This window comes from Amblyomma maculatum, chromosome 5, assembly GCF_055883805.1.
Source record: "Amblyomma maculatum isolate TAMU_Amacu chromosome 5, ASM5588380v1, whole genome shotgun sequence".
Classification (NCBI taxonomy): domain Eukaryota; kingdom Metazoa; phylum Arthropoda; class Arachnida; order Ixodida; family Ixodidae; genus Amblyomma; species Amblyomma maculatum.
In genome coordinates, this window is record NC_139348.1 from 18337176 (window position 1) to 18362274 (window position 25099).

At 49.7% G+C, this 25099-nt stretch overlaps 1 pseudogene; it reads left to right on the forward strand.

Moving 5' to 3' along the window:
- Positions 1 to 21177: 21177 nt before the first annotated feature.
- Positions 21178 to 22560, forward strand: LOC146187828 (uncharacterized; annotated as a pseudogene).
- The last annotated feature ends 2539 nt before the right edge of the window (positions 22561 to 25099 follow it).

Genomic DNA, 25099 nt, shown 5'->3' on the forward strand with positions numbered 1-25099 from the left:
CTCAAGTTCAGTAAATATAGCAGCGCAATGGTTATTCCCAAGTTTTCGCATGAAACTATAAAAACGAAGCACTTAGCTGCAATAGGAAGAGTATCGCGAGGAATACGAAAGAAAGCGCGAATTATAAATTAACGCGGAAAATACATAAACTATGCAAGTGGTTAAAAAAACATTCTTTAGAAGCGTTGCTATAGCCATTGTACCTCAGATAGTACAATAATGCGCTGAAAACTGCCGCCGAACCCTCCCAGCCGCGAGCGGAGGCCAGCGGCGGACGGGCAACTATCGTGACGTCGCGGAGCAAGCGGAGAGGCCTTGAGTAGTCTAGGTGGCTTTGCTTCAATGCCAAGGTAGGGAAAAAGCAGGCAGGAGACCAGGCAGTAGGTGACTATGGCATCGGTTCTAGGAATGACAGGGAGGAGTTAGTAGTTGAGTTTGCAGAGCGCAGTAACTTAAGAATCATGAATACCTTAAGCTTCAGCAAACGGAAGAACTGGAAATGGACATGGAAAAGTCCTAACGGCGAGACTAAAAATGAAATTGACTTCATAATGTGTTCAACCCCCGCCATTGTGCAAGATGTAGAGGTAATCGGGAAAGTGCGCTGCAGTGACCACGGGATGGTGAGGTCCCGAATTAGCCTAAATCTGAAGAAGGAACGCAACAGATTAGTAAGAAAGAAACCCATCAACGAATTAGTGGTGAGGGGGAGGGCAGAAGAATTCAGGATCTCGCTACAGAATAGATATTCAGCTGTAACCGAGGATGGCGACATTACCCTAGAAGCAATGAACAATAATTTCAGAGATATCATTACTGAGTGTGCGGTAGAAGTAGGCGGAAGGGTAGTTAGAGAGGATACCGGTAAGCTGTCTAAAGAGACGAAAGATTTGATTAAGAAATGCCAGAGTATGAAAGCTTCCAATCGAACAGACCAGATCAAATTGGCCGAGATATCAAAGCTAATCAATAAGCGCAAGGTGGCTGATATAAGGAAGTATAACATGGAGAAAATTGAACATGTTGTAAAGGACGGGGGAAGCCTTAAAGCGGTAAAGAGGAAATTGGGCATAGGCAAAAACCAGATGTATACGATAAGGGACAAAGCGGGCAACGCCATCACGAATATGGACAAGATAGTCAAAGTAGCCGAGGAGTTCTCTACAGCAGTCAAAGTAGTCAGGATTGTAACGAGATTGGCGGCAGGGAAACACAGTCGGATGTTCCACCAGTGACGAAGGACGAGGTCAAGAAAGCATTAGAAACTATGAAAAGGGGGAAATCAGCTGGAGAGGATCAGATAACTACAGATTTGCTAAAGGACGGGGGGGGGGGGGGGGATATCGTGCTAGAGAAACTGGCCACCCTGTATACGCAGTGCCTGGTGTCATCGACGGTACCGGAACCATGGAAGAATGCAAACATTATCCTCATTCATAAGAAAGGGGACTCTAAGGACCTTAAAAAATACAGACCAATCAGCTTACTGCCTGTTACGTTTAAGGTATTTACTAAGGTAATCGCTAATAGAATCAGGGCAACCTTAGACTGCAATCAAGCAAAGGATCAAGCAGGTTTTCGGAAACGGTACCCAACTATCGATCATATCCATACCATCAATCAGGTGATAGAAAAATGCTCGGAATATAATCAGCCTTTATACATAGCATTCATTGATTACGAAAAAGCATTTGACTCAGTTGAAACATCGGTGGTGATGCAGGCATTGCGAAATCAGGGGGTAGACGAGCCATACCTGAAAGTGCTGGAAGATATATATAGTGGCTGCGCAGCAACCATAGTTCTGCATAAAGAAAGTAACAAAGTTCCCATAAAGAAAGGTGTTAGGCAAGCATACACAATCTCCCCAGTACTATTCACAGCTTGCTTAGAGGAGGTATTCAGAGACTTAGAATGGGAGCAGTTAGGGATAAGGGTAGATGGAGAATACCTCAGTAATCTGCGATTTGCTGATGACATTGCCTTGCTAAGCAACTCGGGAGATGAACTGCAAATAATGATTGATGACCTAGACAGGAAAAGTAGAAAGATAGGCTTGAAAATCAATATGCAGAAGACTAAGGTAATGTTGAACAGCCTCGGGAAGGAACAGCAGTTTACAATAGGTAGCGAAGTACTGGAAGTAATTATGTCTACTTAGGACAGGTAGTAACCGCAGATCCGGACCATGAAAAGGAAATAACAAGAATAAGATTGGGATGGAGCGCATTTGGCAAGCACTCGCAGATTATGACTAGCAGCTTACCGGTATCGCTCAAGAGGAAAGTATACAACAGTTTCATCTTACCTGTACTCACCTATGGGGCTGAAACGTGGAGGCTAACCAAGTGAGTTCTAAGATGAGGACAACCCAGAGGGCTATGGAACGAAAAATGGTAGGGGTAACATTAAGAGATAGGAAGCGTGCAGAGTGGGTCAGAGAAATAACTCAAGTTACCGACATTCTAGTGGAAATTAAGAAGAAGAAATGGGCATGGGCAGGACATGTAGTGCGAGGACAGGATAACCGATGGTCGCTTAGGGTAACAAACTGGATTCCAAGGGAAGGAAAGCGTAGCAGGGGGCAGCAGAAAGTTAGGTGGGCGGATGAGATTAGGAAGTTCGCAGGGGTCAAGTGGAAGCAGCTAGCACAGAACCGGGTTAAGTGGAGAAATATGGGAATGGCCTTCGCCCTGCAGTGGGTATAGTCAGGCTGATAATGATGATGATGAGACATATACAGGGTGTCCCAGCTAACCTGGATGAAGATTTTAAAAAATACGGTTAGCCCTAGCACAGTGAATTCAATTCAGAGCTGTTCAGTTGCCTATGCTAACCTCCAGTATTTTTTGGGTCGCTAAAGTTAATTAGTAAAGACTGATTACCTATATTTGTAATTATTGGTTTAAGAGAAAAAGTGTCGATGCAAGAGGTGTAGATCTCTAAAAACAGGTAGCTGTGTTGTTTCCATGCCGGCCTATTTATAGGCCTTCCAAAAAATGCTGTCACGTGACCAGCTGTTACTTTAAGCCATTTGCCAAGTGTGTACTACCAGTTTGATGGAAACAACGCAGCTACCTGTTTTTCGAGAAGATCTACAACTTTTGCATTGACACCTTTTTTCTCAAGCCAATAATTACAAAAATAGCTATTCAGTCTTCACTAATTAAAGGGGCGCCGTGACGTTCGCCAGATCACTAATTTCAGCCGGCCGCTATAGTTCTTTACACCTTCGATGCCCCAAGGCCCAATCATAGCAGCAAAATCGTAGCGCGTAATATTTGAATCCGCTTCGATAACTGGCGTTTTGGCACTGATGTGAGCGGCACACGACGGCAAGGACAGTTGGATAACTTCTTGCTTGCATAAGGAAAGGTTGCAGCCGAATCCACTCCCCTCTAGTTTAGCCTCTAATCCTTGCAGGTATAGCATGAACAACAAAGGTGACAGGGGAGCCCCCTAGGCTTCGACACCTTTTTTTCCCATTTTATTAGCACCTGGTTATCCTTATAAATATCTTTTAAAAGATTGATTAGTCCACTTTCCACACCTAATACATCCAGAAAACTCCTTAAGTATTCTTGAAGTACACTGTCATAGGCTCTTTTGATGTCCAAAAAAGCTAGCCATAGTGGTCGGTGTTCCTTTTCTGCTACCTCAATACACTGTGTCAATGAGAACAGATTGTCCTCTAACCTCCTTTGTTTCCGGAAGCCGTTCTGCAGCTTTCCCAGCACCCCCTTGCTCTCTACCCATGCCTGCAGTCTGTCCTTTAAAATCTGCATCACCACCCTATAGACCACTGATGTTACTTTTATAGGACGGTAGTTGTTTATGTCAGCTTTGTTCCCCTTTCCCTTATATATCATGCTCATCCTACTTAATCTCCATTTATCAGGAACTGTGCCATCCAGTAACATTTTGCTCACCACCTCTCTTAATGTTTTCTTAGACTTTGGGCCCAATGTCTTCAATAACATAATAAGAATACCATCTGGGCCTGCTGATGTGCTACTTGGTACTCTCTTCTCAGCACTTTCCCGCTCTTTTTGTCCAATTGAAACAATTGCACTAACCGGTCTATCCTCCTCTACTAAGGCACCTGCGACATTTCTTTGTTCTTTAAACTTTTCTGACATCCTTAGTCGTATAAGTTCTATTGCCTTTTCCCCTTCTAGCCAGATACCTTGATCGGTGACAATAGACCTCTGCTCTAGGCTAGTCTTATTACTAAGGGAATTCAGATGTTAATTGCCAGAATTTTTTAGCTGCATTTTTATCCTTTTTGTTTACTTCTGACAGCCACTGGGACCCCTGTCTTCTAATTTTTTCATTGAATAAGTGAGATGCCTCCCTTCTACATTTTGTGTATTTATCCAATTTTCTCTCAACGTCTGCTTCTGGTTCTCCCTTAAGCTTAGAATATCTGTGTTTCCTGGAGGCTTCCTGATGTTTTTCTAAGGCCTTCTTAACCTCCCCGTTCCATCAGCTCTATGGTTTTCGTCTTTTCCCTTTTTTTTTTCCTGACTCTCACCTTAGCCAGCACTAGCTCAGTCTCATTAACTTTGTGTATGTCCACTCTGCTTTATTATCCTCAGAGATTACTGCTTCAATTTGGTTGCTTGCTGTTTCCGTTTGCTGCTCCGAGTAAAAGATCTCATCTGGCTGGTCATCATGTTTCATTCCTGCATCAGGTTTTATTCCAAAACTCTGCTTGATACGTTTGTGATCACTGCCTAGACTCCTGGCGCCATGTTCATCTATGTTCATGACCCCTAGCCTATCGTACATCCTGTGTGGCATTATCGCATAATCTATTGTCAAATGCAGACTCCCCACCTCCCACGTTATAACCACGTCACACTTCTCAGTATTGTTACAGACAACTAAGTCGAGTCTTTCACACATATCCAGCAGCATGGTACCTGTCGAGTCTGTGCATCCATCTATATCTTCTATATGAGCATTCATGTTCCCTACTGTAATTATTTTGCATCTTTTTCCTAGCTCATTAATGTTACCTGCTATACATTCTACCATTTTCTTGTTTTCCTTTTTGGCGGTTGCTCCTCTCCACAGATATACAAAGCCAAGGAGCGTTTGCTCCCCTGCCACTTTTCCTTTTAGCCATAGATGTTCCTTACATTCCTGTTTGACTCTTTGCCAATTTGTACTTTTATGGATAAATGCCCCAGTTCCCCCTCCCTTTCTGCTGCCCTCTGTTCTGTTGTAGTATTCCCATGCATAATCAGAGTTACAGAGTGGTTGCTCCATGTCCCGAAGATGCATCTCCACAAATCCATAAACCATTAACCTCTCCTGGTTGCCTTTGTTTACACTGGTGGCTTCAGGGCCCTGGGCCCTCCCAAAAAAGCTGTTGCCCGGGGACCTATCCTGCCTCCTACCCTCCCACCAATATTCCGGCTGTAGTCAATGCCTTCTTGTGCAAATGGGTGGAAGCTGGCCTCGTACACATCCCTGTTAATCTCCATTGTGTTGTACCCAAGTCGTTGGCTTAGGCTCTATAATGACTCGGTTGGCCTCGACTACTCTCCCCTCAGTTCTGCTGGACTGCCCTTCTACTTCCGGGATTGTGCATATAGTCAGTGCACTTTCTCAGAGGCCTCCTTTATGTTATTTAAACCTACTTCTAACTGCCTCCCGAGATTCCGGCTCGTCCCCTTCAAGACATCATTGAGTCCAGCATGGATGATGACCAGGATTTCTACATCCTTGCTTTTCCCTACCACCTCCTGGGCTTTGGCCATCGCTTCTACCATACCTTTCTCCGATTGGGCCTCCACCTTCAAACGCCTGTCACCCTTCACTGTTGCTAGGACAGTCTCCTCAAACCTCGCTACATTGGAGTCCCCCACTACCAGAACTCTTACGTTCTAGCCTTTTAATTCCAGCTTGCGCCAACTGCCGCCCGGTTCGCTCTCGTTGGCCCTCCTGTCGTAGCAGCATTTCACCCTTGTCGCGCGTTTCCGGGCTTGTCGTTAGCTCTCCCAAAAACTGTTTTGTTACCTCGCGGTAGCATCGTGGAGCCCCCGCCGTGTTACTGTTTGTCTTCGCTTATTGCGACTCCACCGCCACTGGGCGATTTTCCCTGTTCGCCTCCTTCCCATCTCCATCTTGAGGGGACTTCACGCTGGCCTCACTCCCACCTGACTTTGTTCCGACCCGGGGTCTCCAGCTGCCCGCGCCATAAGCGCCTTCACCTGACCTTCCAGTTCGGCTAGCTTTTTTTTTGTTCTTCCCTGAGCTGAGATCTTATCTCCTCCAGCTGGTCAGTCTTTGCCCCTTCCATCCTAACCAGGTCTACTGCCTGTGCCTCCAGCGCCATCCTTTTCTCCCTCTCTATACCTTTAGGTTCCGCCCGAGCTCCTGAATCTTGACGGCCCATTCACCTTCCAGCCTCAGAATGGTCTCCTCAAACCCCGAGAAACTAGTCTCCCCCGCGTCGTCTAAGCTATCAAAACCGGTTTCATCCATGTAGCCTCAGCGCCTCGCCTCCCACGTCTTAACTTTGCGACCCATAGGCAGCCCGCCCAACTACCTAGGGAAAATCGGTTACCTCCGCTTTCCCTGGTCCTAAGATTTGAAGTTAGCGCTTTAACTCATGCAGGAGAATACGCTTTTAATGCTAAACAATAAATATAAAAGCGCACTTAGCTTCGGACGACGTCGCTGGCAAATTCCTGGATGGATGGAAGGATGGAATATATGAGCGTCCCCTTTGAAACGGGGTGGTAGCAGGGTAGCAGTAGCTATCATGCTCATTTTTCTCCCTATGTCTTAATTATTGATTTAGATTGGTTAACTAATCCATCATTCTATTTATTAAATTTTTGTTTCTACATCACTAACATTATGCCACTTCTCTGCTTTTAAGCCACCAATCTTCCACTCGTTTTTTGCTAGTTTCCACCGCCGGTTTATTCACCCGGCCACTGGTATCTCTAAACCCCGGAGCTTCAGGAACAGTGATTGCGCCTGCATCAACTTCCTTCGGAGAGTTTGCAGCACTCATGGCGGCGGCCGCCGGCATTTATCGCTCGTGGTGCCACCCGGGAGGCCACGGTCTTCACACTAGCCAATATATTCTAGACACTATAACAGTTGGGAGAGGGGGGCATGTCAGTTGCGGACGTGACGGCCGTCACTGGGCAGCGTTGCAGAAACGTGTGTTCACAATGGTTGCTCCCCACTCTTGATAGGCAAGATCCGAAGGGCAGGCAGTTATGGGAAGATTTTCACGAATTAAACCTCACCCTGCAACAGACTCTGGCTGCCCGACCAGGGTGGGAAACAGTGTGAGCAAAGATACAACCCCAGACTTAACATTCACCAAAAATATAGAGGAGCTTAGGTGGAAGAACACAGAGCTCAACTTTGGAAGCGATCATTACGTCCTTGAAATAACGCTTAAGCTGCTTAAACGGGGAGTCAAAGTAAGACGAGAAGAGATCATCAGCGCAATCGAATGGGAGAAATTCAGACAAATTAGGGAATCTGCAAACATGGACGAAAATATTGAAAATAGCGACGATTGGGCAGAAACCCTCATGCACCACGTTAAATCCGCTACCATTACCCTAGAGGGGGACGATGCACCGAAAACAGTCGACAGGAAACTCCTACACATGTGGGAAGCAAAAAAAAAAAGGTATGGAAAGACGCCTCCGGTGTCAGAGATGGAACCGAAACCTAAGGCGAAAAATAGCCAGGCACAATAAGGAAATTGAGGATTATGCAATTAAAATCTGCGAGCAAAACTGGTGTAACAGGTGCGATGAAATGGAGGGCAACATGAGCCTTTCAAAGACGTGGAGCTTGCTACGATATCTTCTTGATCCCGACAGTTCGAAAACACAGTCAAACACAACAATAGCAAAGGCAAGACACGCGTTCGAGGGGACTGACGCGGAACTAATAACTAAACTCGTAGACACATATGTCGGCGATACAACATACCTCCCTCTTAGAGGGCGCGTATAACGACGGAACGATAAAAAAAACTCACTACCTACGCGACGCAAGTAACGGGGATATTTAGGAGGATTGCATTTAAAGGCAGAGGCCTCAAAGAGAGAAGCCTTTTGAGACTGATGCAGGCGTACATAATAAGTAGATTATGCTATGCCACACCGTTATTCAACATCAGGACCAATGAAAATGATAAGATAGACGCACTCATCAGGCGTTGCGTCAAGAGGGCGCTGGGTCTACTCACCTCCTCTTCTACGGAACGCCTGATAGAAATGGGAGTGCATAATAGCTGGACGGAACTTGCTGAAGCGGTGAGAATCGCCCAACATGAGAGATTAAGTAGGTCGAGCACGGGTCGAACCATCTTAGAATGGGTGGGTCGAAAAATAGATAGGGGCACAGCCGACAAGGTTGCCCTACCACCACAATGTCGCGAGAACATCATTGTCCGTCCTCTCCCCCGCAACATGCACTCAGAATACCACAAGGAGAGACGGGAGAAGAGAGCAGAAGCACTGGTTAAAAGTGCAAAAGAATTCAGAGTAAAAGAAGTTGCCTACGTAGACGCTGCAAGCGGCCGATCAGGGGCGGCAGTCACCGCGGTAGTCGATGGTAGCGGCGCACCAGTCGTCTCCGCCACCATCCGAAGCAGAAACTTAGACACGTCTGAAGAGGTCGCAATAACGCTCGCTTGCGTCAGAACGAAGGCTAGACTGATCTTTAGCGACAGTAAAACTGCTCTCTGGAATATCGGAAAAGGCAGGGTCTCGCAAGAATCCGCCCGAATTCTAAAAGCTGCAACTAAAATCGATCGCAAAATCACCCTAATTTGGGTCCCAGCACACACCTCTGTCCCCGGCAACGAGGCGGCCCATGATTTAGCCCGAGATCTCTACTTCCGGGCAAACGCGGAGCCGCCCGACTGCCAGGCGATGGACGAAAGTTTGCAAACCTATAAAGAAATAATCGAAAATTATAGATTAGGAAGACGTCTGATGCCGCCACCGGATCCTAGCTTAAATAATAAAGAGGCCATAGCTTGGCGGCGATTACAAGCCGGAAATTTCCCGAACCCTGTTTGGTTGTTTCACACCCAGATAGATGAGAGAAAAAATGACAAATGTAAAGCTTGCGAAGCGAGGGGGACCCTCGACCATATACTTTGGGAATGCCCTAAGTCTCCGGGCGTGAGGACAACATTAAAAGTAGAGACGCCTGGGTAACCCTGCTGCGAAGCGATGTCCCCGCTGACCAGCAGAAAGCCGTCCGCCTGGCGGCTGAGGCCGCGAATAACCAATGTATATTCGCCAGTCCTTAGTCGCGGAGGTTCCAGCCCCCGTTCCTCAGGCTTACGTGCCAGGAGCGGGGAGTAAGGGGCCTCCTAAATCGGTGGAAATTAAAGTTTTAATCAATCAATCCGTGGTTGCTCCGGAGTGAGCAGTCGTGTGTCGCTCGCGCGTCCTCAACTTCTTCGCCAATTGCCTGCCCTCGGCCCAAGCTTCACCTCCCAGTGACCTCTGAAGGTGAGCGCCGCTCGCCCATCAATTTCTGGCCTGCTTACGCCATTTTAGGCCGCCCACGGCGCTTTCGTCCCCGTGTCGCCGGAGCTACTCCTCACTCCCTTAGGCCTACTCCGATGGAGGCTTCTGCTGCCAACGCCAAAATGCAGGTGCGCCAAAATGCAGGTGCAGGAGAGACCCTACACCACCATGATTATGATCCAAGGGACTGGAATCACACTCTCAATGTGCCTGTGTGGCTGCGCAACGCTCGCGTCAGCAGCCGCCGCGTCCGGTGGCGGACTACAAGTGGTCTACAGATCCCAAGGCGGGCTGCAGCTCGCCCTAATTCCGCCCAGATAGCTGCGGGAGGCCATCTTGAAATCAGCGTCCCAGTTTCAGGAGCTCATGCGTATCCAAATCAGGGTACACCCACTCAACAGTACGTACACTGTGAGCACGCCTTTACGAGCCGATGCACTCTCGCTGGTTCGTATTACCTCCATCCAGTTTGACGCCAAAGAGTTTGCAGTGCCAGCCTACATAGCCCCACCGAACGAATATCATTGCGCGGAGTTATCTTCAATGCGTATTGGAATGAGACCCCAGAAGCGCTCCTGTAAGACCTCATCGTCGGCAACCCCGAAGCACCCATACTTGACGCACGCCAGATGGGCGCTACGCGTTCCATACTGATTACCTTCCGTGCCGGCCCTGTCCCACGTGCCATCCTCTATGAAGGAGCCCTCCACAGATGTACACCTTATCGAGGGTATATAGACGCGTGCACGATCTGCCGAACTCCCGGACACCGAGCCGACGTGTGCGTACACCCCAGATCACACAAGTGCCCTCGCTGTGGAGCGCCCCATCCCCGGGAAGATGCCCCCACATGCGCCCCAGCTGCATTCTTTGTGGAGGCCCGCATATGACGGACTGGAACCTGCAAAGCACGGGGCCGTAAACTAACATCTCCCCGGAAAATGATCTCTCCACCATCGATGCCGCGGCAGTCCCGCAGCGATCAGTCGGAGCGCAATACCAACAGACGCAACTCCACAACTTCGAGACGCCGGCAAGAGAGCTGCAAGAACGCACAACTGAGCTGGCCTGACCGCGTTTCCGGCAACGCCACCGCCCATCTCCCGCCAGCCCAGCCCTTGCAAGATCCCAGGGACCGGGAACTCCGGGCCTTGCGGGACGAGGTAATCCGCCTTTCCTCCCTCCTAAGTACCCCCTCCACAGCCTCTCAATCCGACCAACTCCTCGTTGATCCCACCTCCTCCTCCATAGAATCTTCGAGTATCCCCCTACAAAGAAACAACGCACCTCACATGCCACACCTACCCTCACGTCCCCAGAAATAGACACATTCCTGCACACAAGAGAGATAAAATTCTTGTACCGGACAGGAGTTTTATTCCTCAGTAGTATACTTTCGATATTTTTTTCCTATTGTTTGCGCGCTTTAAGTGCGTGAGTGACGTTCGGTGCTGTTTACGTTACTACTGCTATTCTTCAGTCATTGCGCTTCTGCATATATTTCTCCTTGCCTTTGAGTGCGTGCTTCTCTCGAGCTCAACTTGTTAGGCCTACAGCGCTACGTAAACGCGGAAGTGATGTGTGCGAGCGTTTCCGAAATGGAGCCAAACAAGAAAAGAATAAGGCTTACTCTGGACGAGAAGGTTTACGTAATTCTTCAAGCGGGTTGCTTGTTACTTGCCATGCGGCCGATCTTCGCGCTGTAATAAGTCGACCTCTCTCACACTACTCGAAGCAGGCCGCTCTCACTGCCGTATGTAGCAATGGAATGTTGTATTTCGGTCAAAAGACATTTTGTAGAGAAGGAAATGAAATGCAAAAATGTGCAGATTATTTTCCAGGAAGCTTGCTAGCCGAAGTTAGCATTTCGCCAACATGTAAAATTATCTTGCTTTCAGCATGAAGACGTTTAGCAACCTTGGCACAACACAGCATGGTGTTGAAACAATACCTGCTTAGTCGGATCGGGGAATAGTAACGCCGTCGGAAACATAGTATCCGCATTGCGCGGTAAAACCGCACAGTGGTATTTTCTTCGTTTTGGCATAGCGTTACGGGAATGGAGATGCATCGGGACTTTTTCAAGATTGCGCTGGTGTCCCAAACTACCCGGTATGGTGGCAACCGTAGTGCCAGAAATGAAGTTCGAACATTTCTAGTTAAGCCATTCCGCTTTTTGGGAACCATTCAAGAACGGGACGTGCTGCTCTCAAACAGTGGGTTTTCGTATTGTCAGCTCTCGATTGGGATCAGAGACTCCTCGACTATCCAAAGCAAACCAATAGACACCCGTCGAAGATGTTTACATTTTAAGCGCAGAACTGCGATTCAAGTTCACACATAGCGGCTAACACAAGTGAATCCACTCAACGCCTTACAGGCACTTTGGCGCATGACCCAACTGATGGGTGCAGCTATTGGATTCGAGTAAAGTGATCCAAACAGCTTGACGTACTGAGGATATATGGTATTGGGGAGTTAACATCAGAGCGGCACATGGCACGTGATACGCGGGACGCCTAAGTGGAGGGCTCCGGATTCATTTTACACCCCGAGGTTGTCCGACGTGCAACGCCTGCGGAGCCGTGATGATATTCGCACCGATAATCTTTGGATATTGTCTGGTTCAGTGAATGGCGCATTCCTCTTGGGTGGGACTCTGGGTAGTTGCCACTTGGGCGTTCTGCCAAGGCCTTGTTGAGAGTCACGGTTCTGAAAAGTTCTACGGTCAGAATGGTAAAAAAAGTTAGGTGAACAAAAAATGTTGTTTTTATCGGCAACGTTGCATTTTATTTTTGGAAGGCGGCTATGGAGACTACACACTCGCCTGCCGGACATAGTGTAGTGAGTTCCCCAAACTCACTCCGCGCTGAGTGCGTTCAGCAGCGTATGTCATTAAAGTTTATAGTGTGGCACGATACGAATGACGCTAAAGGCGAGTGCACTCGTTGAAAGTGACGCTAAACTTGCTCGTCTGACCGGGGTATAAGATGGTCACAGAAATAACACTTCCCGTTCATCGTAGCTCAGTTTGGAATTTGAGTATTGAGCGATTCTAAATTCAACAGCTTTTTTTCGCGCTTGACGCGTCAAAAAAAAAAAAAAATCCTCTCTAACACTGACGTGCTCTTGTTTAAGTTTTATAAATAAATAAATTAAATATTTATTTATTTCCATTGAACATGGTGGAGACGAGATAAAAAGCCGCTTTTCGCAGCTTGACTGGACCTCGTCCCCTACAAACAGCAGCGTGTCACGCTGTACAAAATACCCAGGGGAACTGGCAAAGAAAATTGCTTGCCTCGTTTTGAAGAATGAGAAATTCGCAATAACTGGTAAGATTTTAACAAGTTTGTATTCAGTTTTATACAAAGACTCAGAATCGGCGTCAGGGAAGCCATAGAACAAGGAATTATCACGGCGCTGCCAGTCTTTGAGCTCCGCCTGACTAGCCTCAGTTTACAGTTTTCACTGGCTAGATTCTCAGTTAAGCTTTTCAGCAGTCGCCATTCTTGCTGAAAGATTCATCACCAGCATTTTTGCTTTCGACCACAGTCAGGCTTTTGCCGATTTATTCTATGGCTTTCACAGCATGTCAATAGTTATTCAATTCAATTCAATTCAGTTTATTTCCGTCAAAGCGGCAGAGGCTCGAACAAAAGTGAAAAACACTATCACTTGACGAGGTTCAGGCGCCTGTGTACAAGGCATACATATAGTGGTCGATGTAGCCCTGCCAGTTTCGGGGACTTTACAACAACGAATGTTACAGTGGTTAATATTGTGCACTGAATTTGGACAGCTGGAAAAACATTGCACATATCATGACATGTGTTGGCCGGAATTGGCTTGCATATATTAACGATCAGTTCTGAACCTATATATCCTGATATATTTTTAACGTCCCGAACAATACTGCCACACCTACCCTCACGTCCCCAGAAATAGACGCTAGATTTGCAGCAATAGATGCCAAATTCGACCATAGACTAAAAGAACTAGACGCCCGTCTTGAGGCTAAATTCAGTCACCTTGCCGCAGCCCTTACCGAAAAGCTGGAGCAGCGCATGGACGCGATTCTCAATAAAATGGTCAAAGTAATGGAAAATCGCTTCACTCATCTTCTAACCCCTCCCACACCCCACATCCTCCCTCCGCAAGCTCAGCCGACCTTTTCCCCCGAAGAACAAATGCCAGTAGATGCCTGTCTCCTTCCCCTCCTTCTACCTCCTTTACTCTCCTCCCCACCCCTAACATACTTCTTCTACAAGAGACTGCACACCAGGCAACACTCCATGGCTACACATCGACACACTCTGACAGCACCAACACACCCACGGCGTCCACACTCATTCATCGCAATATCACGTACAAAACTCATTACATCACGTCGGAGAGGCCATGCGTGATCACAGAACTTATATACATCACACACATACTCTCCCACCAATCTTCATAGCAAACATATACCACCCACCATCCATGCCGATGACCTCGTTAGAAACATTTCTCCGAGAGCTGCATCAGCTAGCAGGGAAACACCCGCTGCTGATAGGCGGAGATTTCAATAGTCAGCATATTGACTGGGGTTACACAAAAACCACAAATCGAGGTCGCAAGGCTCTGGCTGCTCCTGCAAAACCTCCAACTCACTGTGCACAACACATTCCATACTCCCTACTATGTGAAGCAAAAGCGCGTGGACTCATGGACTAGTAGGGGACCACCCTGGAAGACTTTTTTTTATTAAATAAAGTTGTTTCCATCCATCCATCCATACTCCCAAGAGGATTGGCAACAGTGTCAGCATGGACACTAGCCCAGATCTGACGCTGAGCCGCTATCTACGCAGTGTTACCTGGAACAGAACACAACATACACTAGGTAGTGATCACTACATTATACAGATCACTGTCCCGTACAAACCTCCCCGTCACACGTACACTGCACACAAACTCATTAACTGGGATGCCTTTCGCGCTTCGCGAACCGCCAATTCAGACGCTCCCATCAAAGACATCGACACATAGGTGCAATCACTTACGGATGATGTTCATTACAGCACGCGACGCATAGAAACTACAACCTAAACCCCTACCCAATTGACTCACGCCTATAACCCACCTCTGGGAGGCTTATCATGGCATCCTGGGACGCTGGAAAAACAATAAACACAACAGACGCGGCTGACCGCGCTTCAGACAAATAGAACAATAATCTGAGGAGCTGTGCAGATCCAGTCGGGGGACAAGTATGTGATTACATTGCCGGAAAGCTGTCCACCAAACACGCATGACAACTTCTCCGACATCTCATTGACCCTACACGCACCCCGTCAACAACACGACACCACATGACATGCCTCATACACGAACATATTGAAGATCCCAACGCCCTCCTAGACACACTTCAAAACACATACACCTCTCGGGAAGCCGCCACACCTCTACCCCCGTATACAAGACAGCCCAATTCGACACTGGACACAGAGTTCACGGAGACGGAAGTCAGAGCAGCCCTTCTTAGTCTCCGAACAAACTCCGCATCTGGTCTGGACCAAATCACAAACACCATGCTTCGTAATCTGGAAGACCAGTCGATCACCAAAATTACGGCATACTTTAACCAGTGCTGGGTGGAGGGTGTCCTCCCGCAGTTCTGGCGTCGTGCGAAGGTTATATCTATACCCAAACCTAACAAACCACTTACACTCAAAAACCTTCGCCCTGTTTCGCTAACCTCTTGCCTTGGGAAGCTCTTCGAACATGTTGTGTTAGCGAGACTTACAGCACATAATGCAGACAACAATCTATATCCGCACAGCATGGTGGGATTCCGACCCCATCTGTCCACACAGGACGCCATGCTGCAACTCACCCACGACATTTTTGACCCGCTTCTTCCTTGTCACATCTAGGCAGTCTTAGCTTTGGATCTTTCCAAAGCTTTTGATCGCATCAAACATCAGGCGATCATGACTGTCCTATCCACATTGAATGTAGGTGCACAAACGGACACTTATATTCGAGCATTCCTCACTGACCGCACGGCTGAGGTACACTTCGGCCCTCTTTCTTCCTTCTCCTACGCGCTTCAAAGTGTCGGCTCCCCGCAAGGGTCCGTCCTCTCCCCCTTTTTGTTTAACGTCACCCTAATCCCCCTCGCCCGAAAACTGTCAGGCATCCCGCGCCTGAAACACACCCTCTATGCCGACGACATCACGCTGTAGATCGCTCATGGCAGTGATGGCGGTATAGAAGACACCTTACAGGAAGCAGCCACCTAGACCGAAAATACGCAAGGAGCATCGGACTGTCTTGCTCCCCAGATAAGTCCGAACTGCTGCTCATCCGCCCCAAGAACCGCCATTCCCCACCTCCCCTATTACTATTGAACTGAATGGGAGCCCAGTACCGGAGGTTGAAACCCTCCGCGTATTGGGCCTGCGCATCCAGAGCAATGGTAAAAAAACCACCACCCTAAAGAAACTCAGGCAGGTTGTAGGTGCGATATCGCACCTCATCCGCAGAGTTTCGGGCCACCATAGGGGCATGAAGGAGCGCGACCTTTGTCGCCTCATCCATGCCTTCGTCCTCAGCCGTGTGCTTTACACCACTCACCTACAACTGTCCAAACATGACATAAACGCTTTGGATGTCTTGATCCGCAAGGCATACAAGGTCGCTCTTCACCTTCCCCTCAACACACCCACAGACAGATTGCTAGGCCTGGGTCTCCACAACACGATTGGGGAGCTCATGGAGGCCTACCGACAGGCCCAATACATCAGACTCACGTAAACACCCACTGGACAGTATATCCTAGACTCCCTTGGAATCAGGATACCGGCTAACGACCCAACCCTTCTCTCCATCCCTCGACACATCCACCTAGGACTATACTTAACAAGCCACTCCCGAAAAATATGCATCCATCCTACCGTGATCAACGCCGCAGAGCCCGTGCAAAGGCGCTCCACTGATATTATGGCGGTGAGTCGAACGCCGTATGGGTGGACACTGCAGGCACGGGTGATGAAGCGATCAGCAGCCATGGTGGATTCCTCCTCATCCCCTCTCATCACATTACCTCTCCCCCCAGACACCTTCCCAGAAGCTGCAGGGGAAGCTGCCATTGCATTAGCCATAACCCGCATGAAAGCCCAGTACATTTTAACTTATTCAAAAGCAGCAATTCTAAATTTTGCACGTGGCCGAGTCCATGTCCCTGCTTTTAACATACTGGACTCGCCCGATCACCCCCGCCTCGCCATGTGGAGCTGATATGGGTGCCTGCGCATTCAGGAATCCCGGAAACGAGGCTGCCAACCTTTTAGCTCGAGGTTCTTCAAACCGAGCTCAGGTGGCCTCTAATCTGGGATTTACGAAGGAGCGCATGCACTCGTCCAGCGAGCTGACGCAGGCATACAGAGCCTCGCGCCAGCTCTACCCCCATCCCACCCCTCCCTAGACAATAATCACGCGCAGACTGCAAACACACTGTTCCTTCACCCCTTACCCTTTCCCACTACCATCCCTCCTTCCACACTCCTGCTTGTACCCTTTGCTCAGAACCCTTTGCCTCTTCAATCCACATCCTCTCCATCTGCCCGGCAGACCCTCCACACGGGGATTAGAGCAACTGAAGACCTGGGAGGACTGGGAGACCCTCCTGCGTTCGGCGGACCCGGCCGTGCAGACTATCGCCACCGGCCGGGCTGCCAGTGTTATGATCCTGAGGGACATAAACACTTGAATTTCAGTGGTGTCGTGCGGGGGCCCAGGGGTCTGCGCGCCCTGAATTCCTACGTGTAATAAAGGTTTTTTTTTTCTCTCTCTCTCGGCATATCTCCCCTCGCATCAGTCACTCCTCAGCCTTCACGGACAGCAGACGGGCACGCGCGATGCTCCCTGGACCTCGGCTCCGAGCTGCTCGCCGCGTCGTGAAGCAGCTTGTGTTTACCCGCGCCCAAGCAGTGCTACGCACCTACTTCGCATTTGATTGACTATGTAAATCGGCCGTAATTTTTATGCGAAGCATACTAGCCGCACAACCGAGCTCTTCCTTGCTGCGCCGCGCGCGGCCGCGTAGCTACCACTTGACCTACATCGGCGCACCATGTGATATGACGTCACAACAGCTGTGAAAGCCGGGGCTCATTGGCTCAACTCGTGCGCTCGCTTGCGGACGCGCAGCCTCCGCCGGCGGCCTAACTCCCGCTCCTACCGCTAGGAGATACTGACGTCACGCAATTGTATAAAAGGCGACGCACTCGTTGAGTCAGTTGAGCAGCGAGATGTCGGCCAGGGAGAGAACGGCTCGCCAGACCGAAAAGCGCAAGTTACAAACAGCCACGCAAACGGGAGAAGAACGAGAAGTACGGCTTGCCAAGCGACGTGCACAGTATGCAGCTAGACGGCAGCGTTCGACAACCGATGCCGAGGTGAAGGATGAAGCTTCGAGTACTTCTACTCGGTTCGAGCGGCGACCAAACGGAAAATGCGTGCTGAAGACTGATCATCATAGTGTATTTATTGGTTTGAGAAAAATAAAGGAAGAAGCAGAGTAACACATGAGTTGTTCTTGTCTATGAAATGGCTAACCAGGTATAGCCAGGTAATGTCTTGTCTATGAATGGCTAACCAGGTATAGCCAGGTAATGTTTAATTTTTTAGGCTAGTATGCTTCGCATCCTAGGCTTAACCATAAGCTAAGCCACACCAATTTTTTTTTTGTAAAGGGGCAGGCCACCAATACATCCTCGTCATCCTTGGCAGAAGCAGTAATCACAGCCCACTAATGCTTTCAGTGAGGAGGTGTAAGTTTCTGTTCTGTGACAGCCTTGAGAGTGGAAACTCGAATAGCTTCCCTATATGAATGAATAAATGAATGATTGAATAAATGAATGAATGAAGCCTTTATTTAAAGGAAGGGACGGCTCTCGGCCGCTGTTTGGGTACATAGGGAGTTAGGAGGGATGGGAGAGTAGCTTCGTCTTCACGGTTCTTCAAGCTGTTGCTTGTTGCTTGCCATGCGGCCGATCTTCGCGCTATAATAAGTCGACCTCTCTCACACTACTCGAAGCAGGCCGCTCTCACTGCCGTATGTATTAATGGAATGTTTTATTTCGGTGCTTGATAGAATCTGATCTGCTAGGGTGGCCATGTGGTTGTGTGGAATATGCGTAATGTCTTCCTCGTGAAAACGATGGACATTGCCATATAAGGGGTTTAAGGTCTGCTGTACACTGTTCCCGACAATGGGTGCATATTTTATGCTTGAGTGTTTCGTGCCTGTAGGGCCGCGCACGAGGATCGCTTGCAGGTTCGCGTCTCTGCACAACGCCGCCACCCGCCTGTCTGCTTCTAGTATTGTAGAAGCGGTCCCCCTTCTACAAGCGTGCCGCGGGTGGGGAGAGCCGACCGGACCGTCGGCGCCGGATTTGCGGGACCGTTTTAGCTCGAAGGTCATTCATGGGAACATGCGTAGCGGAACGTGCTGCCGGGTGCTCGCATGTATGGCACCCTTCGTACTGGCCGGTAGCGAGCACCCAAATGACCCTTCGGCCTTTTTTTTTTTGCACTGCGACTTTGAGCAGTGCGAAAGGAAGTTTATCCTGTCTGCAGATGCGACACAAGAGCGCCCGATGAAGAATTCAGGAGTTGACTCGGGTATTGTGCTCAGAGCGGGCAAGCCAGAAGCTCCCCTTTAATCCGGCGCCAGGCCTGCAGAATGGCGGCTGGTTGATCTTTCCCTTTCCATGTCGTTGCTCGTAGTTGTTGGGAATTTTGGGATATTCACGGGGGGTGGGGGGGTGGGGGGCAACCGGACACGGGTTATGCCGGCCTAATGTAGCGGCGGCACTCTTGGCATCCGGGGGATGGGGAAGTGGGACGTGGGGAGGGGTGGGGGAGGGGAGGCCGTCTTGGCCCGCACCAAGCAAACAGCCCGGTGAACGTCGGCAGGTCGGTAGTCCGGTGTGCAGCCTCCGGTGCAGCAGCGCTTATTGTTGTTCCAGGCGAAGCCTGGTACTGCGCCTCTGCGAGGCACAGGAAGGACTGCTGGTGACAGCAGGACGCCACGGCGATTGGGGCAACCGCCGCAGCAGGAGGGGACCGCAAGAGACTGCTGCCGCAATAGACCGTCGGTAGACAGCGCGCCGAGGCCCGCGAGCAGGGAGCCCACGGGAAGCTGTCCCGGAGTATCCGGGTAGCAGCAGGAGGGGGCGCCAGGATTCACGGAAACACGTGGTTTATGGCGGCGAGGTGGAGCCGTCTCAGTGCACACCACTGGTGCTGCGAAGACGGCGGGTGACTTGCGCGTGGCAAGCGTGCTGGCTTGGCAAGAAGCACGAGCGCAGCGAGGACTGCGGCATCACAAAGATGTCAGTAGGGAGTCACCGCGACGACGAGGTCAGGCGGCAACTGGTGATGCCGCCGGGAACTGCTGCAGCAGCAGAAGCGCGGTGGGTAGGTCGCCAGGATCCACAGCAACACGTGGTCCGTGGCGATGGGGGAGGCAGGGTTCTCGCGTCACCAGGGTGCAGCGAGAGTTGGCCAGGGTGTGTCCCAGGTCCGAGGAGCTGCAGGAAGCCGCGGGTGGTTCTGCAGGCTGCTGTCCATGAACCGTTTGCTCGTAGTGATAAACACGGGTGGCGCGGGGCAGTGCACTGTGGAAAGGATTCAGCCAGCAGCGGCAGCGTGGATGAGGCGGCGGTGTGCGGGAGACAAGTGAGAAGAGTCTCCCGAGAGGAGAGGGTTCGACACCCTCGCAGGGGAAAGAAATGCGCTGTGCTTTGTTTGTTGTAATTTGTATTGCTAGTGAGGCTCTGGGTTAGAGGATAAGGCCAACCCATAGGGCTGTGCTCTAGCATATTTCCTTATTGGACAGTTGATGTGTGGGGCTGGCCTCTGAAAATGACCGCCCCTATTTCTTTGTTTTGTGAAGGTGTAAAATGAGACGTGATCCAAGTGAGTTCAGTCCAGTCTGAGCTGGGGCTCCATGCGTAGGCATGTAACGCGGCTGTTCTGCTTAGGCTCTAACCAGTTAGGTCGAAGGGTAAAGTAGCGCAGAGTGTTCTTTTATGTACATTCATTTCATGTTCCAGTTTTACTTTGTATATATATATGTCATGCTGTAAATATATATTCTACCATCATCACCTTCAAGTACGCCTCCTGGGCTTCTCTACGCCGAACTACATAACAGGAAGGGTTTAAAGAACCTTCCTAAAAGGAACGAACGACATAAATTCTACTGGCGCAGCTCGACAGGGTTCGGCACGTCTCACCTACAAGGTCAAGCATCGCACCGGCAGCCACAGGCCATTCGACACGGAGCAGCGAGGAACCGTCAAGGGACGACTCTACCTCGGATGCCGCCGCCGCTGTTGGAGCGGACGCATCATCCGGGCTCTGGGCGGCAGACAGCAAAAGATCTGCGCCGGGTGAGTGGGATTTCTTGCGTTTGTTGAAGCTGGTATGGTGGTTGGTTTGTGGCGCTTATGGTTGAGACGAGGAGAATGCTAGCCGCTAAAGAAAGCGAATCTAATCCTGAGAGTGAATCGAGGTCAAATCCTCAACAGGAACAGCAATCGCTAGAGGGCGGAGTAGAAATGGTTACTGATCAGAGTGAGGTAGTGACTATGGAGGGTGATTACAATGTGGAGAGCAGGGGACAGGCCGGTGACCAGAGGCCAACATTGTCACTAGACGCGACAGGAGCTGAGGCAGAGAGGATGGCTATTCGCCGTATGGAGTTAAAGATGGAAAGGAAGCTACGAATGCGTGAAATTGAATCTCGGGAGCGACTAGCCTTAAAGCAGATGGATCTTGGGCTGTCAAGTGGTCGACTGTCACCGCTTGGGTTTGGACGGACTGATGAGCGAGGTATAGGCCCAGATTCAATAGCACAGTGTGCGAAAGTCCTTAAGGGCTACAAAATGCCATGTGATGCTGATGTGCCACTGTGGTTTGAGCAGGTGGAGAAGCATTTCGCTACATTCAGTGTGCCGTACAGTAGCCGAGTGCATTTAATTATGCCGGCACTGACAGAGCGAGTCCGGCATTTGCTTCGTAACCTCGACGGAGCAGAATGTACGGACTATGAGGCCGTAAAATCAGCGGTTCTAAGTGAACTAAAGCTAACCCCGACTGAGTACCTGGAAAGATTTGAGAAAGCTGTGAAAATGAAGGAGGAGACATGGGCTCAGTTTGTATCACGCGTGAAAACGTACCTAGCATACTACATCCAGGCTAGAGAGGTGGACTCAAAAGAGGCGATGACCGATCTAATGGTGTCCGATCGCATTAAGGCAGGTCTCAGCACGGAGGGCATTGAATATGTGCGCCTTCGCGAAGGAGAGAGTTGGCTGAAGCCTAAAGAGCTATCAAAGGCTCTAAAAATCTTTGAGCAGGCAAAAGGTAAAGGCCAGGCTACAAAGCAGGTTACGGTGCCAGTACAGCAAGTGAGCCAAAAACAGATTAATGCTGAAAAGCGCACAGTAAAATGTCACCTATGCCATGGGCACGGGAACATTGCTAGGAATTGCCCGCAAGCAACGGGAAATGAACCGCGCCAGAAACAAGAAAATGGGCACGGGCAGAGGGTGCAGAAGGTCGCGCTGGTCGATCAGACAGAGGTAAAAGAACCAGTGGTTAACCAAATTACGGGTTTAACTGCTAGAGTTGAAGTGCCGATGCAAAGTTCGAAGGCAGCCTCATCAAAACTTCAGTTTGTAGACTAGGTGTGTATAGACGTTCGCACAGAGGCAGTTCTTGATACGGGTAGTGAAATAACCGTAATACGAGAGAGCATACTACCACAGGAGCTGACGCAACCATCAGGGACAGTGAAGCTAATTTCGGCTTTCGGCAGCTCAATTCAGGCGAAGTTGGCGACAATTCCTATCAAACTATCTAAGCCAGGAACAGTTGCAAATAAAAAAATAGGCATAGTATGTGCCCTCACTGATGAGCTGACCGATGGGGTGAACTGTTTGCTGTCGTTAGTGGAAACTGCTAAATGAGACCAGTGAGGCGGCGTGCACAAATACCCGTACTGAAGTCGGTGGTCCGCCGGTTGCAGAAGTTGCAAACGCAAAAAATCATAATTCTGAGGCACTGGTATGCGAAGTAAGCGAGGCACTGAACGTCGACTATTCACGAGAGGAAGCTGATTCAAGTGAGAGAGAAGATGCAATTTCGTTGTCTAGCCAGCTTGAAAGGTTTCGAACAGTGCAGGTCGGCAATGAGAGCTCGAGAAATGCATGTGAGAATGTGCCTGGGCATGCTAAAATAGCTGGCCCACTGACGGCGCTGACAAAGCGAGGAGTCTCCAACTTGATTCCGCGGTCGGATTATGCGCAGTGCGTATTAGAACGGCCGACGGACTCGCTCTGCAGAACAGTGGCGTCGCAACCTCCCGAGCCATACTGGCTGCTCACTGATGCATCAGCAACGGTTGCTGGGACTTGTTTGGCACAGGTGACGGAAAAGTGCGATGAGAGGCCTATAGCGTTCGCAAGTCATCGTTTCGGCGCGGCTCAGGCGAGGTGGTCGACCAGAGAGAGCGAGGCGTTCGCTATTATTTGCGCTCTAAAGAAAATCGATCACAGGCTCTTTGGCGCTGAGGCCAGTGTCTTCTATGACAACCGCCTGATGACGTGCACTCCACACGGGGCTAAATTAGATACGTGGGCGCTGGCGCTCCAGCGTGGCAACATAACGGTGAAACACAGAAAAGGCATCGGGAATGGAAATGCAGATGCGCTATCCATGGCTCCTCAGATTGACCCGAGTCTCAGAACTAGCGATGCCACCATGCCAACCTAGACAAGCGTGAACGTTCCTACTCAGCCGACGCTGGGTGCGGTGGGCTGTGTATGTGATATATCGGACACGTGGAAGAGAGTTCTCGCTGATATTCAGCTAGTGTCGTCAGTGTTGTGTGCGCGGACTTGCGAGCCGCGACGAACAATATGACTTCGTTTGTACACCTGTGTACATGAATGTGGACTCCCTGCAGAGTGATATTGCTGACTGCTTAGCAGACCTGGACAACAGCATGCACCAATGTTGTGCTTTGTGATTTGCTTACTTCGGTGTATGTGTTTTTCTCTGAGTGTCGCGGTGACGTATAGACATTGGCGTCCCAGCAGGAATGACATTGCTGCCGTGAAGGCAGTGCGGCCCTTGTGAAGAGTTAGTATGAAAGAGCTGATAGCAAGCTCGGTTATACTCTTAGAAGGGGCGTGTAGGGCTGCGCCCGAGGATAACCACTTGCAGGTGCGCGTCTCTACATGGCGCCGCCACCCGCCTGTCTGCTTCTGGTATTGTAGAAGCGGTCCCCTTTCTACAAGCGTGCCGCGGGTGGGGAGAGCCGACCGGACCGTCGGCGCCGGAATCGCGGGACCGTTTTAGCCCGAAGGTTATTCATGGAACACGTGTAGCGGAATGTGCTGCCGGGTGCTCGCATGTATGGCACCCTTCGTACTGGCCGGTAGCGAGCACCCAAATGACCCTTCGGCCTTGTTTTTTTACACTGCGACTTTGAGCAGTGCGAAAGGAAGTTTATCCTGTCTGCAGATGCGACACAAGAGCGCCCGAAGAAGCATTCAGGAGTTGACTCGGGTATTGTGCTCAGAGCGGGCAAGCCAGAAGCTCCCCTTTAATCCGGCGTCAGGCCTGCAGAATGGCGGCTGGTTGCTCTTTCCCTTTCCATGTCTTTGCTCGTAGTGGTAAACACGGGTGGCGCTGGGCAATGCACTGTGGAAAGGATTCAACCGGCAGCGTGGATGAGGCGGCGGTGTGCGGGAGACAAGTGGGAAGAAAGTCTCCCGAGAGGAGAGGGGTCGACACCCTCACTAGGGAAAGAGTTTCGCTGTGCTTTGTTTGTTGTCATTTGTATTGCTAGTGCACGGCCCTGGGTTAAAGACTAAGGCCAACCCATGGGGCTGTGCCCATCTAGCATTTTTCCTTATTGGACAGTTGATGTGTGGGGCTGGCCTCTGAAAATGACCGCCCCTATTTCTTTGTTTTGTGAAGGTGCAAAATAAGGCGTGATCCAAGAGAGTTCAGTCCAGTCTGAGCTGGGGCTCCATGCGTAGGCATGTAACGCGGCTGTTCTGCTTAGGCTCTAACTAGTTAGGTCGAAGAGTAAAGTAGCGCAGAGTGTTGTTTTTGTAAATTCATTTCATGTTCCAGTTTTACTCTGTATATATATGTCATGCTGTAAATATATGCTCTACCATCATCACCTTCAAGTACGCCTCCTGGTCTTCTCTACGCCGAACTACATAACAGGAAGGATTTAAAGAACCTTCCAAAAAAGAACGAACGACATAAATTCTACTGTGTCTTCGGAGAAACCACTTGTCAAGTATGTGTGGTGTGTAAGCAGCGTTTTTATTACTTTGTTGAGAAATATCTCTTGTGGTCGAGTGAGCCCTTTCGTGTTATCAAATATCGGTGTCGCTTCATATAATATAAGCTTGCTGCCACGTTTTATTTTGGTGCGTACATAGTGCATCATCGATGTGCCAGGGGAGCCTTTAGTGAACATTGTTT